This window comes from Phyllobates terribilis, unplaced genomic scaffold (genome assembly GCF_046119375.1).
Source record: "Phyllobates terribilis strain yellow unplaced genomic scaffold, ASM4611937v1 Scaffold_4__5_contigs__length_816908805, whole genome shotgun sequence".
NCBI lineage: Eukaryota > Metazoa > Chordata > Amphibia > Anura > Dendrobatidae > Phyllobates > Phyllobates terribilis.
In genome coordinates, this window is record NW_027362764.1 from 119,771,483 (window position 1) to 119,789,593 (window position 18,111).

The following is an 18,111-nucleotide window of genomic DNA, read 5'->3' on the forward strand; positions in this document are numbered from 1 at the left end:
CAGTGCACGCGGATTAATAGCACAGTGCAGGAATGCCAGTGTACAGTTTGTTGCCCCTCTAGGAACATTTCTAGAACAGCAGCTAATATGTTTCTCATGTCAAAGTTTCAATTTTTTTGTATCCATGTGTTTGTAGCATCATATTATGTTCTGTAGGGTTCTTTTGTTTGTTTGTTTGTTGCTGTTTATGTTTCATTTTTGCAGCTTTTATTAAATACAACATGTTATTTATTATTAAATGTTATGTCGCTTGTTATTTATTGTTCATGTTTAATTACCTTTTATCAGTTTTTATGATGTAAAGAGCTAGTTATTTCGAGGGGTTCTGTAGCTTCAGAATTGTCTGATATGTAATTAAGACTTCATTATCTATCCTTATGTTAATGGAGAACCGGGAGCTGTGACCCCTGAGGATGACCCTCCATGCCCTCGTCATTAATTCATGTTAATAGTATTCAGGCATCTGAAGCAGAAAAAATAAGTTTGATCTAAGCATTAACAAAGGGATCTCAAGTTCTAAGATACAAATGTGGAGAACCCTTTCAAATTCGAGAACCAGAGACTTCAGAAACCCTTTTAATTCTAATTCCAAAGACAGTGAAATAAAAGAGGCTCTTTAAGTCCTGAAACTTCTGCACTTCTTTAACTTTTAGCAACTGAAATTACAGAAGGTTTCATGTGTACCAGACGCAGGGAGCCCATTGATTTCTTAAAATATGAGAACCCCTTAAATTTCTGAAATTAGAAATAAACTGATCGACCCTTTTATTTTTAACAAGCACAGAATCTCAGTGAGTTCTGAAACCAGACGAACACTTTCAGGTCTGAAATGCAAAAAAAAAAATCTATGTTTTTTGAGGCCAGAAAACTCATTTTGATTGGTTTTGAAACTGACAAATCGCTAGCAGTTCTGAAACCAGAGGATCCCGTTAATGCCATTTTCCAGACAAATGAAATTAGGGACCTAGCCATAGGATGGGTCAGTCATATCCGATTGGTGGAGGTCTGACACCCGCACCAGCACCCCAACTGATCAGCTTTTCCTGCAACAGCCAGATGTGAACAGTGCACAAAGCCAGAGCAGCACAGCCCATTAACTGTGTAGTGACCGTTCTCAGATACTGCATCTCAGCTGCTATAACCTGAGAATGACCTTTAGGGTATGTGCATAAGCTAAAAAGGTTGTTCAATACTTTAACGTTGATGGCCTATCCTTAGTATAGGTAATCAATGTCTGATTGGTGAGGATGCAACACCTGGCACCCCCCGCCGATCAGCTGTTTCAGGTGTCAATAGAGGTTGGAACTAACCAGTTAAGGAGCTGGATAAGGGGCGGATGTGCAGTACCCGCCTGCGTCACTATAGAGTAGACAGAGCTGTGCTGTGCATCTCCGTAATGGGTCAGTTCCAACCTCCACCGACACCGGGAACAGCTGATCGGCAGGGGTGCCAGGCAGGGCCGGCTCCAGATTTTTCTGGGCCCTGGGCGAAAGAGTCTCAGTGGGCCTCTTTAACACATACCACGATTCATGATGCACAGATCTGCAGAGAAATATAGTTAGAGTACAATGCAAAGATTTCACTTCTTACATTACATGACAGATATCTATTGTAAATTCCACAATAGCTCAGAAACCGGCGAATCGCTCCACACAGTATACTGGCCCCCATAAAATGTTCCATACAGAATACTGGCCTCCATAAAATGCTCCATACTGTATACTGACCCCCATAAAATGCTCCATACAGAATACTGGCCCCCATAAAATGCTCCATACAGAATACTGGCCCCCATAAAATGCTCAATAAGGAATACTGGCCCCCATAAAATGCTCAATAAGGAATACTGGCCCCCATATAACACTCCATATGGAATATTGACCCACATAAAATGCTCCATATGGAATATCGGCCCCCATACAATGCTCAATGCAGGCTGTTCCCCCTACATAATGCCCTATGCAGGCTGTTCCCCCTTATAATGCCCCATGCAGGCTGTTCCCCACCATATAATGCCCCATGCAGGATGTCCCCCTCTCTTTATAATGCCCCATGCAGGATGTCATCCCCCCTTTTTATAATTTGAAGAAAATCGCTGATGAAACTGGTTCTGTTTTTCTCTTACCTGAAAAAAACTAATGGTGAATGGAGATGTAGCCATTCTGATCAGTGGGGGGCACCAAATATCAGACCAATCTGATATTGATTGCTGATTCTAGGGACAAGTCATCAATATCGTGAGCCTAGAAAATCCCTTTAAGTTCTGAAACTGCAAAAACTTTTATTTGTAACTCCAGAGAACGGTTTTACATTATTAGGCTATAGTTCTCCAGTTATGTTCTCACATTGGTAAATTCTTACCCTCAATACTGAGTATGTTATTAAACTGTAGAGCCACTTTCATTACTTAAAGGGAATCTGTCAGAGGTTTTTGCTACCTCATCCTATGATGTATTACTTAGTTTACTGGGTGCAGCAGTTGTGACACAATCAGAGTTTTTAGATGTAAAATGCAGCAGAGCTCAGAAAGTTGCCCCTGCCCTCACCAGGCTTTTACATTGTCTATTGACAGTGTGCTGCTTATCACAGGAGGGCGTGGTCAGACAACTTGGCAGTTAGTCCCAGCAATGATAATGTCCTAGTGATAAAAGCTTGATTGTTAATAAACAACAGCACACAGCCTGATAAGTGACACATCGCTGAAATCAGTGTCTCAGCCCCTATCTCCTTCTGTCCTCAGATTATATAAAAAAATTCTGCTCACAGATTCCCTTTAAAGGGGTGGGCTCCTTCAGAGACCCCTTTTCTCCAGTAGAACAGTTTTCTTGCACTCGAGGGTGTTTGATAATTTTAATGGGCATTATGTAAAGTTAAATTTCTCTGTGATATCCCAAAGCAATGAAAATTAATAAGGGAATAAAATGTGCTGCTAGTAAGTAGAAATGCAGATCCAGGATACACAAGAATATAATTGTGTTTTTTGTCGACGCTTTTCGAACTTTTCATACTTCTTCCTCAGGACACCACCACATAACATACAATGTAACAGGGGTTGTCCAAACCTGACAATTCCTTTAAATTTGATATATTCCTAATGTGCTAATCCTACATTTATTCTATGTCTCTATAATATTATATTTATATTATATTATATATATATTATAATTTATATATATTTAATTATATTATAATTATAGTGATTGCTATGAGTATTTCTTTATCATCTTTTGCTGTTCTTCACAGCCTCACAAATCAATCTAAATGAAAAGGGAACAGCAATATATTAAAGAATTGATGATAAATATAATTTCCTTAGATTAAATAGAATTACCTCCCGAAAAAAGGACAGCCACTAAAGAAACAGGGATTCGCCCATTTCATAGTTCTCCTAGTAATGTCAGTATGCTTATAGGATTGCATCCATTTATTTTTCTTCGTGATAGTAAATGAGAGAACTGGTTTTATGATCAAATTGATAAATTTCCCACGTGTGTCTGATTATTGTGATTTATTAATGAACACATTACAGTTTGTTGAGCCTTGACCTGCTGTTCTTATATGGATCATATCTGACAGAGGTTTATTATATCAATTGAATGTTGATCCATACTCATTATACAGATATTAACCTTTATCAAAGCTAACCTCAGAGGTTTTATTGCTGTAAAATACCTTTAATCCAGCATCTAATGATCCAGATTTTCCAGTGATACATTATTCATGAAAGCTATTATTGGATATAAGGTGGGAACATATAGAAAACTTGCTGGAGAGTCAGCCACTAATCAAAGAAGGCTTAAGATATGAAGGGCGGAGGCAAAGCTGCGGAAACAGCTGTAAAAGAGCAATGGCAAGCATTCAATTATCCAGAATTCCTAGGGAGCAACATGAAATCCATTGGGGAGCAATGTGCACTGAGGTCGGAGTCTCAAATGTGACAGGTTAAGGTCAGCCTGAGAAGGCAATTGTAAGGTCAGAGTAAACTTACTTAAGATCACAAGGAGATGTCAGATTGCTAAGAAATGACTTAAATGGGTTGTTCAGACCTTTTTTTTGGAGGGGTGAGCGGGTTGGAGGGGGGACTGCAAGTCCTAAAAACATAAATAAAACAAATATGCCCACAAAGAAGTAGCAGGGGATTAGTGGGCAATAATTATAAAAAACTGAATAACCCTTTTAATTAAAAGGAATCTGTAAGCAAGTTTTTGCTATGTAATCTGAGAGCACCCTAATGTAGGAGCAGAGAGCCTGATTGCAGTGATGTGTCACTTACTAAACTGTATTTTGCTGTTTCAATACAGTCAGTGTTTTATCAGCAGGAGATTATCCCTACAGGACAAGCTGCCTCGTGCCTCCTAGTCCAACCACACCGCACCACTGATTAGCAGCTCTCTGTCACTATACAATCTACATAGAAAGAAGTACTGTGGGCGAGGTTATACACAGCTCAACAACTGAGCTCCACTAGATCTGCAGCAGAGAAAACTGTGACACTATTTTAACTACTGGACCCAGTAAACTAAGTAATACATCGCTGGAATCAGGGTCTCTGTCTCTACCTCATGCTGCAGTCAGATTACATAGCAACAACTTAAAAGATTGGATTTTCTAATGACACATGATTTAGTAAAATAATTTGGAACCATAAGTAGCATGGGTAGGAACAATGGTAAGACTTGAATGGTCTGTATCGAACCTAAATTTTACTTATTTTGACCAGTATGGCGAGCAGTTTTGGGCTATTTTCAAATCCCAGAGAGTAAAGAAAACTTTTGTAAAATCACTCTGTGACATTGTCCATTTTTTTTATATGTCCCAGTGAGACATCATTCCCAAGTTGACAGACATTTGGTACTGGAGGTGGGAATAAATGTATATAAAACTCACTTTATCAGGAGCTGTGAACAGTGAGTAGTGGAAATAATTTGTTTAGGACCCTAGTAGTGATGAGCGAGTACGTTGTATTAACCCTTTTGGTGAGCTTCAGCTTGCTCGGTCGTTATGTTTTAGTCACTGTGTGTGCATCATTTGCGACTGTTTGACAACTTGAATACATGTGAGGAATGCCTAGGAAACAGGCATTCCTCACATGTATTAAAGCTTTCAAACAGTCGCAAATCATGCGCACGGCATAGCTCAAACATAACACCCGAGCACGCTGAGTAACGAGCATGCTCGCTCATCACTAGACCCTAGTAAACATTGTCCCAAAATGTATATTTTTATATTATACATTGGAAAAATAAATGGAAAGTCCCATTGGGTGAAGGGGGTGAGATGACAGCACTCTCTGTACAAATCTGCAGAATTGGTTGGAATCATATAAGCAAGAAACCTATTCATAATAAAGCCCAATGGAAATCATGTAATAAATATGGGCTTATGTACAAGAGATGAGAATAAATACTAAGAGTGACACCAAACAATGTTGAAAGTTTGAGCTTTTTTTTTTTTCTCTAAAATCAGAAACCGTGCATCACAGTCTAAAAATTATCCTAGAAAGGATATACTGTACATATACATGACACATAGCAAGAATGATTTCTGGCCAGTGTATAATGGCAGCGCCTCAGGAAACCATCACAAGAATGAAAGGATAAACATATAAAAAGGAAGATATCCAGACATCTTATTAGTCCTCAGATATACCTGTCCCTGAGGTTCACTAGTCATTGCTATTATAAAATGCCGTCTATCAACAAGTCATACAATGGGATGAAGTGTGAACTGTTTGCCTAGGAATAGCCACGAGTTTTTGATAAATATGTCAGCTAATAGGCTGTAATGTCATATCACACTTACATAAAGAGTAAATTGCTATGATTCATCCATCATTACGGAATGTACAAGGCAGGATGTAATATTCAGGTTGGTGACATAGGAACTGCAGGATATGCTAAGCTTGTGAGATGAAGTAACACATGCCTTACCTTAAAATAGATCCTCAAATGCGTAGATATTCTGTATGCAACATGTTCTATCTGAAGTGTAAAATCTGAAACTGTAGCTATAAACTGCAGTTTGTCCATGGTAAATACTAGATCCCTATACAGAAGTCTCTAAACATTGGTACGATTGGTTGCAGTGGTCACATCAGTATTTGGATGTCGTTGCAGCAGAAAGACTGGTGGACCACGAATGGGAATTTTCTAGGGTATATCATGGTATATCATGTGTTTTTTAACATTTTTTTTGTCTGATAAAAATGAAAAGACGTGACACTCATCTTCAATAATCCCCTGCAGCTCATGTTTGATTCTTCATTGGTCCCTGCTGAGCTATGTTTTTTGATCCCATCCTCAATGCACTGTAAATGGCCGCTCATCTAGTCACTGTTCTCAGTGGTGAGCTGCTTCGATCATTGATTTTTTCAGCTGGCATTACAGACCATTTGTGTTGTGTGAAGGACGTGACCAGGAAGCACAGACCAACAGGTACATGTTAGAATGAAAGTAGTAGGTGAGAGTATTACTTTATTTGTTTCTTGGTTAAATAGTTACTGTTGTTTGAACAAACTTTGCATCATACATCAATAATACAGATGAATCTAAAAAAAGTATCTTATCAGAGAAATATGCTTCTTTCTCCACTTATGAGCCATTTCTTCTCTTACCCATCTGCTTTCTAAACTCATCATCTATTATAAAAAACAGATCAAATTCCTTTCAGCAAATGCATTTCACTTCAATGCTAGATTCACAGCTACACAGATCAGTACGGCTTTGTAATGTCTAGCACTACTGCTGCTTCTGTCTGTGTGATACAGAGAATGAAAAGCAGGAATCTTTATCTCTGTGTTTGCTGTTTATGGAAGACATCATAGCACCTAGTCTCCACCCATTAAAGTAGAACTCCCACTAACATTTTTATTGTTCAAATGTGTGTATCTGTGGCGGTGATGTATTGTGAGTGTATTAATATACTCACCTACCGCTGCTCTCTCTGGTGTCCAGAGCCGGTCTTCTGCTCTTCTGAATGATGTCACCGCTCTGCAGACTCTCCAGAATCCAGTGTCATTCAGCTCCTCTTCTCAATGACATCACCAGTCTGCAGACTCTCCAGTATCCAGTGTCGTTCAGCTCCTCTTCTCAATGACGTCACCACTCTGTAAACTCTCCAGAATCCAGCATCATTCTGCTCCTCTTCTCAATGACATCACCACTCTGCAGACTCTCCAGTATCCAGTGTCGTTCAGCTCCTCTTCTCAGTGACATCACCGCTCTGCAGACTCTCCAGTATCCAGTGCTGATCAGCTCCTCTTCTCAGTGACATCACTGCTCTGCAAACTCTCCAGTATCCAGCATTGTTCTGCTCCTCTTCTCAATGACATCACCTCTGCAGACTCTCCAGTATCCAGTGTCGTTCAGCTCCTCTTCTCAGTGACATCACCGCTCTGCAGACTCTCCAGTATCCAGTGCTGATCAGCTCCTCTTCTCAGTGCCATCACTGCTCTGCAAACTCTCCAGTATCCAGCATCATTCTGCTCCTCCTCTCAATGACATCACCACTCTGCAGACTCTCCAGTATCCAGTGTCGCTCAGCTCCTCTTCTCAGTGATATCATCGCTCTGCAGACTCTCCAGCATCCAGTGTCGTTCAGCTCCTCATCTCAATGACATCACCGCTCTGCAGACTCTCCAGTATCTAGTGTCGTTCAGCTCTTCTTCTCAGTGACATCACAGCTCTGCAGACTCTCCAGTATCCATTGCTGATCAGCTCCTCTTCTCAGTGACATCACTGCTCTGCAAACTCTCCAGTATCCAGCATCGTTCTGCTCCCCTTCTCAATGACATCACCATTCTGCAGACTCTCCAGTATCCAGTGTTGTTCAGCTCCTCTTCTCAGTGATGTCACCACTCTGCAGACTCTCCAGTATCCAGTGTCGTTCAGCTCCTCATCTCAATGACATTACCGCTCTGCAGACTCTCCAGTATCCAGCGTCGTTCTTCTCCTCTTCTCAATGACGTCACGACTCTGCAAACTCTCCAGTATCCAGCATCGTTCTGCTACTCTTCTCAATGACATCACCGCTCTGCAGACTCTCCAGGATCCAGTGTTGTTCAGCTCCTCTTCTAAGTGACATCACCGCTCTGCAGACTCTTCAGTATCCATCTTGGTTCAGCTCCTCTTCTCAATGACATCTCTAATCTGCAGACTCTCCAGGTCACACTGACTGCGCGCTGTGTGATCAAGAAGGGACTTTTAGGCCACGGCCCCACTATCAGTATTTGGTCAGAATTCGGTCAGTATTTTTTCTCAGAAGCCAGAACCAGGAGTGGGTGAAAAATGCAGAATTGGTGACTTGTTTTTATTATACCTTTTCTCTGATTGTTCCTCACCTGGTTTTGTCTCCCACTCCTGAGAAAAAATACTGCCCGAATACTGACCAAATACTGATAGGGAGGCCATGGCCTTACAATGTAAACCTATGGAATGAGAATGAGGCTCCATAGGCTTTCATTGTAGCAGTGACTTGTGGCTCACGCATAGCTTGTAGAATGAGCTGGTGGGTCTCATTTGTGGTGACATCACTGAGAAGAGCAGCACTGGACACCTGAGAGATCAGCGGTAGGTGAGAATACGAGCGTATTAATACAATCTCACTACATTACATTCGCATACACACACATTTAAACAATAAAATTGTTAGTGCGAGCGCTTCTTTAAGTCAGAGAGAGATGAAAATTAGAGACAAAGCCTACAGCGGGGAAAACTGGTGAAAACTGTAGGATACAAGCCAGATAATCACCAGAAATAAAGTTATTCCTCATAGCTGTGCCAGCCTATTCTAGAAAAAAATACCTGAAACAACTGGTACTCTTTAAGCAGTTTGATTAAAATAAAATAAAATAAAAATACAGTGCCTACAAGTAGTATTCAACCCCCTGCAGATTTAGCTGTTTGACACATGCGGAATTAACTTGGCATTGTGACATTTGTACTGTTGATCAGCCTGGAAGTGGGAAATGCACTGCAGCAAATTTTTTATTTATTTATTTATTTATTTATTTATTTTTTTAAACGTTAAAAGTTAATTCAGAGTGTCATTTATTATTCAACCCCTCAAACCACAAGAATTCTGTTTGGTCCCCCTAAAGTATTAAGAAGTAGTTCAGGCACCAAGAATAATGAGCTTCACATGTGTGGATTAAAGATCTCTTTTGCCAGCCTTTTCTGACTATTTAAGACCCTCCCCAAACTTGTGAACAGCACTCAGACATGGTCAACATGGGAAAGACAAAGGAGCATTCCAAGGCCATCAGAGACAAGATCGTGGAGGGTCACAAGGCTGGCAAGGGGTACAAAACCTTTTCCAAGGAGTTGGGCCTACCTGTCTCCACTGTTGGGAGCATCATCCGTAAGTGGAAGGCTTATGTAACTACTGTTAGCCTTCCACGGCCTGGACAGCCTTTGAAAGTGTCCTCCCGTGCCGAGGCCAGGCTTGTCCGAAGAGTCAAGGCTAACCCAAGGACAACAAGGAAGGAGCTCCGGGAAGATCTCATGGCAGTGGGGACATTGGTTTCAGTCAATACCATAAGTAACGTACTCCACCGCAATGGTCTCCGTTCCAGACGAGCCTGTATGGTACCTTTACTTTCAAAGCGTCATGTCAAGGCTCGTCTACAGTTTGCTCATGATCACTTGGAGGACTCTGAGACAGACTGGTTCAAGGTTCTATGGTCTGATGAGACCAAGATCGAGATCTTTGGTGCCAACCACACACGTGACGTTTGGAGACTGGATGGCACTGCACACGACCCCAAGAATACCATCCCTACAGTCAAGCATGGTGGTGGCAGCATCATGCTGTGGGGCTGTTTCTCAGCCAAGGGGCCTGGCCATCTGGTCCGCATCCATGGGAAGATGGATAGCACGGCCTACCTGGAGATTTTGGCCAAGAACCTCCGCTCCTCCATCAAGGATCTTAAGATGGGTCGTAATTTCATCTTCCAACAAGACAACGACCCAAAGCACACAGCCAAGAAAACCAAGGCCTGGTTCAAGAGGGAAAAAGTCAAGGTGTTGGAGTGGCCTAGTCAGTCTCCTGACCTTAACCCAATTGAAAACTTGTGGAAGGAGCTCAAGAATAAAGTCCACATGAGACACCCAAAGAACCTAGATAACTTGGAGAAGATCTGCATGGAGGAGTGGGCCAAGATAACTCCACAGACCTGTGCCGACCTGATCAGGTCTTATAAAAGACGATTATTAGCTGTAATTGCAAACAAGGGTTATTCCACAAAATATTAAACATAGGGGTTGTATAATAATTGACCCACACTTTTATGTTTAAAATTTAATAAAATTCAACTGAGCAACATAACTTTTTGGTTTGTAAGATTTATGCTTCTGTTCATAAAACCTACTCTCGTTTGCAGTTTGAAGGCTCTAACTTATTTGCATCTTATCAAACCAGCTAAATCTGCAGGGGGTTGAATACTACTTGTAGGCACTATATATATATATTAATATATATTGGCTAGACAACCCCTTGAACAACACACACATGAGTTATTGCTAGATCAAAGCGCTGTGGGTATCTTAAGCCCGTTAAGAACTAGGGAAGAGTTAGCTACAAGAGGTAGTTGTGTGGATATTTTAATAAAATGTATTGAAAATGTCTATCTGTAGATATTAGAAAGAGTCAAAGAAAACGTGAATAAATACTCAATGAAAGCAATATTGTGCACAGAAGAATTATGGTTTGTTTACAATCTTCCTTATCCGAGGTCTGTTCTTCAACAGATGATCTCATGCTGTTTGCACAATGCTTACCCCTTATTTAATATTTTTTTACATGCCTTGCCTATGTGACCAGATATGGTCCATAAGGCAGTCACTAATCACTAGACCTGATAACATTTATTAAAAATCAAGCTTTAAAATAAAAATGCATTTGAAAGCTTGACCTCTGACAGACGCCATCAGCCATCTTTGCGATCACATTATAGCAGAATTATCAGGCAGCTAAAGAAGAAGATGCAATCAACTGGTTACAGTGTCAATGTCTAGTGCACCACCAAGTGCAAGAGGTTTTCTCTGAGTAGTTGTTTGCCCATGATTATATGACATTATGATATTAAAAAACCACGCCAGTGATTTTTTTTTTACATTTTTCCTTTGTTAGTAATCATATGTGTAAGTGTAACTATGATAGTAACATACTCACCGTTTACCATCTTCTCCCATTTTTAGCGGTGCTCCTCCTAGTGGTGGCTGAGGTAGCCAAAGCCATTAATAGAGCAATTGCCTTTTCATAGTATGTTTGACATGTCATAAAGAAGTAAAACAATTTTTGATTGTTGGGATCTGGCTGTTGAGACCCCCACTGATGACTGAACTGAAGCAGAAGCCTTGTGCCCCTTTGGCTCTAATCAGCTCTTCTTGGCTCTCTAGGGCAGTGTTCCCCAACTTCAGTCCTCAAGGCCCATCAACAGGCCATGTTTGCTAGATTTCCTTAGTATTGCACAGGTGATAATTGCATCACCTGCACAGACAATAATTCAACCACTTGAGTAATAGTAAGGAAATCCTGAAAACATGACCTGTTGGTGGACCTTGAGGACTGGAGTTGGGGAACACTGCTCTAGGGGTAGAAAGGCTAAGCAGTGTACAAGCTCAAGGAGGCTCATTGATCTACTCAAAGCCATAGGAGCACGGTGCAAAGCTCCATGATTCTGACCCTTCACTTACATGATCAGTGGGAGTCTCAGTAACCGGACCCCACCAATCAAAATTTCTCATGTCAAGTGTTTTATAAAAGTTGTGTTACTCCTAAATGCTAGTACTGTAAACTGAACCAAAAGTTCTGGAGGTGAAGACCCTTGGACACTTTTAACACTATGCTGAAAATTTTTTGTTTTGTAGCCTTTAAGAAAAAAAGTAAATGTTAAGCTTTCAAAATATGGAATTCTAAGTGAGTTTTGTTCTAAAATCCTAAAATTATTGTCTTTAATGACTGCGTCATGCCTACCAAAGCTTAATAATGCAAGGAGATGATAAGGAACATCTATTGATGTAGAATATAATTCTTCCTTGCCTCAATGTATTCTCTCTATATAATGTACATTTATTCCCGATATTATTTAGTATGAATTTATTATAGTTAAATTCATGCTATGTCAATGATGTTTTGGATTTAGAGGGAAGACTTCCAAATAAATGATTTTATTTTATAAAGAGGACTCGCTGCTAGCGCTGTACAATTGCACTCTGGATCAGATGGCGTGAATAGATATCTAACACGTGTTGCACACCATGGGGCTGTGATCCTGTAGAAGACTATCTGCAGGTGTCTCGGAGATTGTTAGCATCAGGACACGACGTGAGAACAAATGTCAGCTATCTGACAGCTATAAATGCGGACCAACAACAACACACATTTTAGAGAAACAGAAGCCTAGTAGCAGAGGGTCACATTAAACTGAAGGATGGAAGACTCCAAGGAAAATGAGAAGTTCTTTCTTTGTAAAAGTGCAGCTGAGAATATTCACCGAGGAATGGTCTTCCATGGGGAACGCTAGGGTCAAATATAGCCCATGGTTTTAAAATTGGTTGGCATAGAAACAAGGGATACAAGGTTTTAGGACAAGGTTGCTCAGATTCATTTGGTAAGAAATGGAAAGGTTAGTGTGTTATACGCGAGGACGGAGAGTGGCGGCTGCAAAGATTCTCCATCGATGGAGCATTTATTACATTGCGGCCCTGAATTTAGCATATATACTGGGGGTGTTAATTATATTAAACTGTTCTAGGGAACTTAGCGTTAAGGTTAGATGGCTGGAGACTAGAAATGGATAGATTTTAAATCATTATTTTACTGCTGGTGGGTTAAAGGGTCATTATACAGAAGTGGATGAGAAAAACAATTTAGCTCACTGCACACTTCATTAAATTTAGCCCTTTTCGAGAATAGTGGGGGGAAGAAGTGTAATTGATGGATAATATATTTATAAAAAAAAGCAAAATAGCAAATTTGCTGTTCATTTGATATTTACAATAACATTGGCTAAACTTATAGGATTGTACAGTTATTAGGACTAATGGCCATTGATTGTAGGATGACAGTACTCTACTATTGATTTAATTATAGCCGTGCGGTATAATTGGTGTAGCTTATTATAACTTCATAGCTTCAATCAGAGCCTTGTGTATTGTTGCCAGATATAGCTGTATGGAATATGGGCCTTTAATAGACTTGTGATATTATTTGTTTCCTATAGCCTACTAGTAATATTAGCCAATTATATTGTTTTACTCCAAACTAGCCTTGTTGCATTGCCAGTCTATTATGGCTAGCCTCATTAATCTGTGAAAACCTTGTTTTTTACTGTATTATAAGTAGTGTTGAGCCACCCCCGTAGTGTTCGAGTTCGGTTCGGTTCGTCGAACACCTTCGAACACCGTTAAAACCAATGGCAGGCAAACAAAAGCACATAGAAACACATAGAAAACACCTTCAAAGGTGTCCAAAAGCTGACAAACTGCTCAGAAGACACAACTAACACATGGAAAAGTGACAATTACATATAGTCATGCGAAAAGAAAAGAGGTGGAGGAGTAAAAGGAGGGGGAGACACAGATATAGGCATGTCATGCCTTTCTAAAATCCAAAAAGTGAGAAGCCGACACGTTCAGTCCGCTCCTGCCCGTGCCACCTCCGTGTCGCTTGGTTTGTGCCAGAGCCGCGGTGAACCCTGACGGCCAGCCCCCCTCTCCCAATACTGGTGCCTGTCCGCTGGTGGGTCGAGAGAGCCCCCCTGTGGTGGAGGCAGCTCTAAGCTTTTTAATTTAAATTGTCTCTCTAATTTGAATAAATACACTTTAAATCCATTTACAAGGATCTATTGGAGGGCAAGTCTCATGCCAGCAGCCGCGGTAATTCCAGCTCCAGTAGCGTCCACTAAAGCTGCTGCAGTTAAAAAGCTTTTATAAGGATGGAGCTCGGCTGTCCACCGCAAGGCATCCTACTGCCAGTCCGAGCCCCTATGCCTTGGGGTGCCTCCTGATGCTCTTCACTGAGTATCCCGTGGTCCCGAAGCATTTCCTTTGAAAAAATGAAGTGTCCAAACTACAGGTGGTGTAGCTTGCTTAACAGCCGGGATAATCCGCTGACTAGCAGACACTGCTACTAGGCACAAAGTATTTCCTGGGCTAGATGCAGTTAAAAATTTGTAATTAGATACTCTCGTTGGATGCTGAGAAAGCATTCCATAGAGTCTCCTGGCACGCCATATATGATTCTCTTAAAAAGCTTGGGGTAGGGGTCTAGGGGACCCTTTTATAGCCAAAATCACGGCCCTGTATCGCAATACGTCACCTAGGCTGAAGATAAATGGAACTGTAGCACCCTGAGGGCTCGGTTGCTACAGAGGTATTGCACCTCACCCAGAGGTGTGATATCTCACTCTCAGGTAAGGATGTAGTGTGGATCAGGACCCGACACCTGCATGCATTACACCACATTGCCGTGGGGCAGGGCGACCAATATGCCCCTGAGATGGGCACGACAGTCCCTGTCCCTGGCTGGAGTGGGGGGAGGGAACACTGAGGAAGGGGAACCCTGTAGTGCAGGAGCAGGGAGGAAGCAGTTCCTGGGTGCATTGAGAAGGGAGTATAAAAGGTGGGCACCATCTTAGTTCAGTGCAGAGAAGTCTGAGCAGAAGTGGCAGGGAGCAGGGGCTCTGCATGAGCTCTGCTCCGGAGGCGGGCCTAGTAACAGAGGCCCAGGCCTGGAAGAGGGAGAAGGAAGGAAGAGGAGCGGAGAAGGCTCCAGGAACGAGGAACGAAGGGATCTCAGGGGTGCGGACGGGCGAGTCGCCACCGCACGCCCGAATCCACCTGCGTGGAGGGGTCAGGCCAAAGGGGGAGACCGGTCCCCGAAACTAGTGGAGGCAGGAAACGACCCTCAGCTAGAAACAGGAGGCTGTGACATTTTATGTGGCGCAGCCCCTCGCTACACCCGCTAGGAAGGCACCACATAGGGTCAGGGAAACTGGTGCCAAGTTTACCAAGAGGAGGCCCGAGGCAGCCGGACAGAAGGGTTGGTAAGAAAGGCCAGACAAAGGACACACAAAGGGGGTCCTGTGAAGCACTCCAAAGTTATCTGGGAGTTGTCTGAGCCCCTCACCTGGTGAGCACAGTACGACGTGGGCAGCCGTTACCTGCAGACGTGGTCTGGATAATAAGAACTGTGAGTAAAGGACTGCATCACTGACTCCGTGTCATTACTGCTGCTGCCCTGCACCATCACCCCCATCCTCCGCATACACTGCCCTGAGGCTATACTCCTCCCGTGGGGAGTTATGCTACGCTCTGCTGCACCCACAACACCAGCCTCAGCGGTCTGCCCTGGAGCGGCGGTTCACTCTGACCGCAATCCACGGGTGGCGTAGTCGGACATTTAAACATCAAAACCACATAAATAGTTCCGCCACTGGTTTGATCGCCCTGAGCCACGGAACCGCGTTGCCGCCACGGAGACTACAACCACCAGCATCCACCAAAAAGGGTCCGGCTCCGGGTGTCCCAAGGCCCAGGGGGCGCGTCAGAACATTTTCATCACCTTTCACAATCACCAATGGGACAAGGCAGGGATGTTCTCTGTCCCCTCTCTTATACATCCTAGTGACGGAGCACCTGCTCTCATCAATTCGCCATAACCCCAATATTAGGTGGATTGAGGTGGGAGGCACCGAGTACAAGTGCTCTCTATTTGCTGATGATGTCCTAGTATATATTACTCAATCACATATATCCATCCATGCTGTTATGGCTGAAATAGATCACTTTGTTACATGGTCACATTTTAAAATCAATGCAGCGAAGTCTGAGGCCCTCGATGTCTCCCTCCCCAAATCCATATAGGATTCCATCCAGTCCAACTTTCCCTTTGCCTGGCCCTCACAGGGTATCAAATACTTAGGAATTCCTATTCATAGAGACCTCTCCCATCTATGTTATCTTAATTTTGGGCCCTTTATTGAACAACTCCATACAGACCACGGTTGGCAAGTTAGAACTGTAAGATTCACTACGTGAACCACTGGTGTTTTGTGGAAAAGCACATGTACACTGTGTTCCAAATTATTATGCAAAAAGTGTTTAGGAGTGATAAGGGAATAATTTGTTTGTTTGTGAGTTAAACTCATTGATGGTGATGTGTGTCAGGGCTCTTTATATCACTGTAAGCAATTGCAGACACCTGTGCTAATTAGTTTGGCAGGTGTGTCCAATGAAAGGCAAGACTACTTAAGAAGGCTGTCTCACATTATTAAGCAGCCTACATTTTCTGCCAAAATGGGAAAGAAAAAGGATGTGTCGGCTGCTGAGAAGCAACAAATTGTGGAGTGTTTAGGTCAAGGCATGACTACAATCAACATTGTGCGATGATCAGGATGAAGTGTCTTGGCAATCAAGAAGTATGTAGCTGATTCACAGTACACACATGTGCGTGCTGATAAGTGCAAATTGAGGACTCTTTCCTACAGGCAATTACATCAGGTTGAAAGAGCAGCGGCAAAAAAGCCTTGTCATAGCAGCAGACAAGTTTTTGAAGCTGCTTGTGCCTCCAACGTCCCCCGAACAACAAGATGCAGGGTCCTTCAGAGGTTTGCAGCTGTGCATACGCCATCCTGTCGACCTCCTCTATCCAGTTCACACAAGCAGAAACAGCTCCAGTGGGCCAAACATTACATGAAGACTGATTTCAAAACTGTTTTGTTCACGGATGAGTGCCGTGCAGCGCTTGATGGTCCAGATGGATGGAGTGGAGGATGGCTGGTTGATGGACACCCCACGCAAACACGGCTACAGCGCCAACAAGGAGGAGGTGGAGTAATGTTTTGGGCTGGAATCATGGGGAGAGAGATTGTCGGCCCCTTTAGGATCCCTGAAGACGCTAAAGATGAACTCCATAATGTATGTGGATTTTCTCAAACAGCACTTCCTGCCATGGTTCAAGTAGAAGAACCGTGTATTTCACAGCAAGATCATTTTTCTGCATGATAATGCACCATCTCATGCTGCACATAAAACATCTGCATCTCTGGCTGATATGGGCATAAAAGGGGACAAACTTATGGTGTGACCCCCATGCTCCCCTGACCTCTACCCCATTCAGAACCTTTGGAGCATCATTAAAAGGAGTGTCTATGATGGCGGGAGGCAGTTCACATCTAAGCAACAGCTCTGGGAGGGTTTTCTGTCCTCATGCAAAACAATTGAAGCAGAAACCATCCAAAACCTGACAAATTCAATGGACGAGAGAGTTCAGAAGCTCCTTTCGAACAAGGGGTCCTATGTGAAAATGTAACATCACCTAGAATAAAGTTTTGAGTTGAAAATTGTTTGATTTTAGTTTCTAACAACCTGCTAATGCTTATAATTTCAAAAATGACCATTTCTTTGGTCTTTATTAAAATGAAAAGGTTGATCGAAAAGTTTGGGGGATCTAAGAGTGTGGCAACCCAGTAGTCATGATTACTTCGAATTCTGACAATATGAGGGTCATGCTGCAGGTAGTGCAGCAAGAAGGCACTTATGTGTCTTGCGCATCTCGGAGCCCCAAAATTATTTTCCGGGCTAGATGCAGCTAAAAATTATTATTAATTTTAAATCTGGTGAAGCTTTAGTATAGATGGCCTAATAGGATCAGTGCTGCACACAGCTACAAAGCCCAAATTATTTTCCAGTCAAGATACAGATAAACATGATTAGTAATTTTAAATCTGGTGAAGCTTATTATAGATGGCCTAATAGAATCAGTGCTGCACACTGCTACAAAGCCCAAATTATTTTCCAGTCAAGATACAGATAAACATGATTAGTAATTTGAAAGCTTAAAACGGTTGGTAGGGTGATTTTAACCAATCATCAAGCTTTTACTCTCCCCAGGATGACACAGGGGTAGAAAAGTCGTTTCGGATCCATGATTTGTTCATCTTTATGAACGTGAGTCTGTCTACATTATCAGTGGAGAGCCGCGTGCGCTTATCTGTCAGCACACCACCAGCAGCGCTGAACACACGTTCAGACAGAACGCTGGCTGCGGGGCATGACAAGATCTCCAAGGCGTAAGTGGCTAGCTCCGGCCATTTATCCAGATTGGAAG

General features: G+C 42.4%; 1 protein-coding gene across 3 annotated transcripts in view; it reads right to left on the reverse strand.

The window, feature by feature from the left end:
- Positions 1-18,111, reverse strand: part of DPP6 (dipeptidyl peptidase like 6) — a 2,068,973-nt gene that overhangs the window by 1,130,471 nt on the left and 920,391 nt on the right. The gene's annotated exons all lie outside the window — the stretch shown is intronic.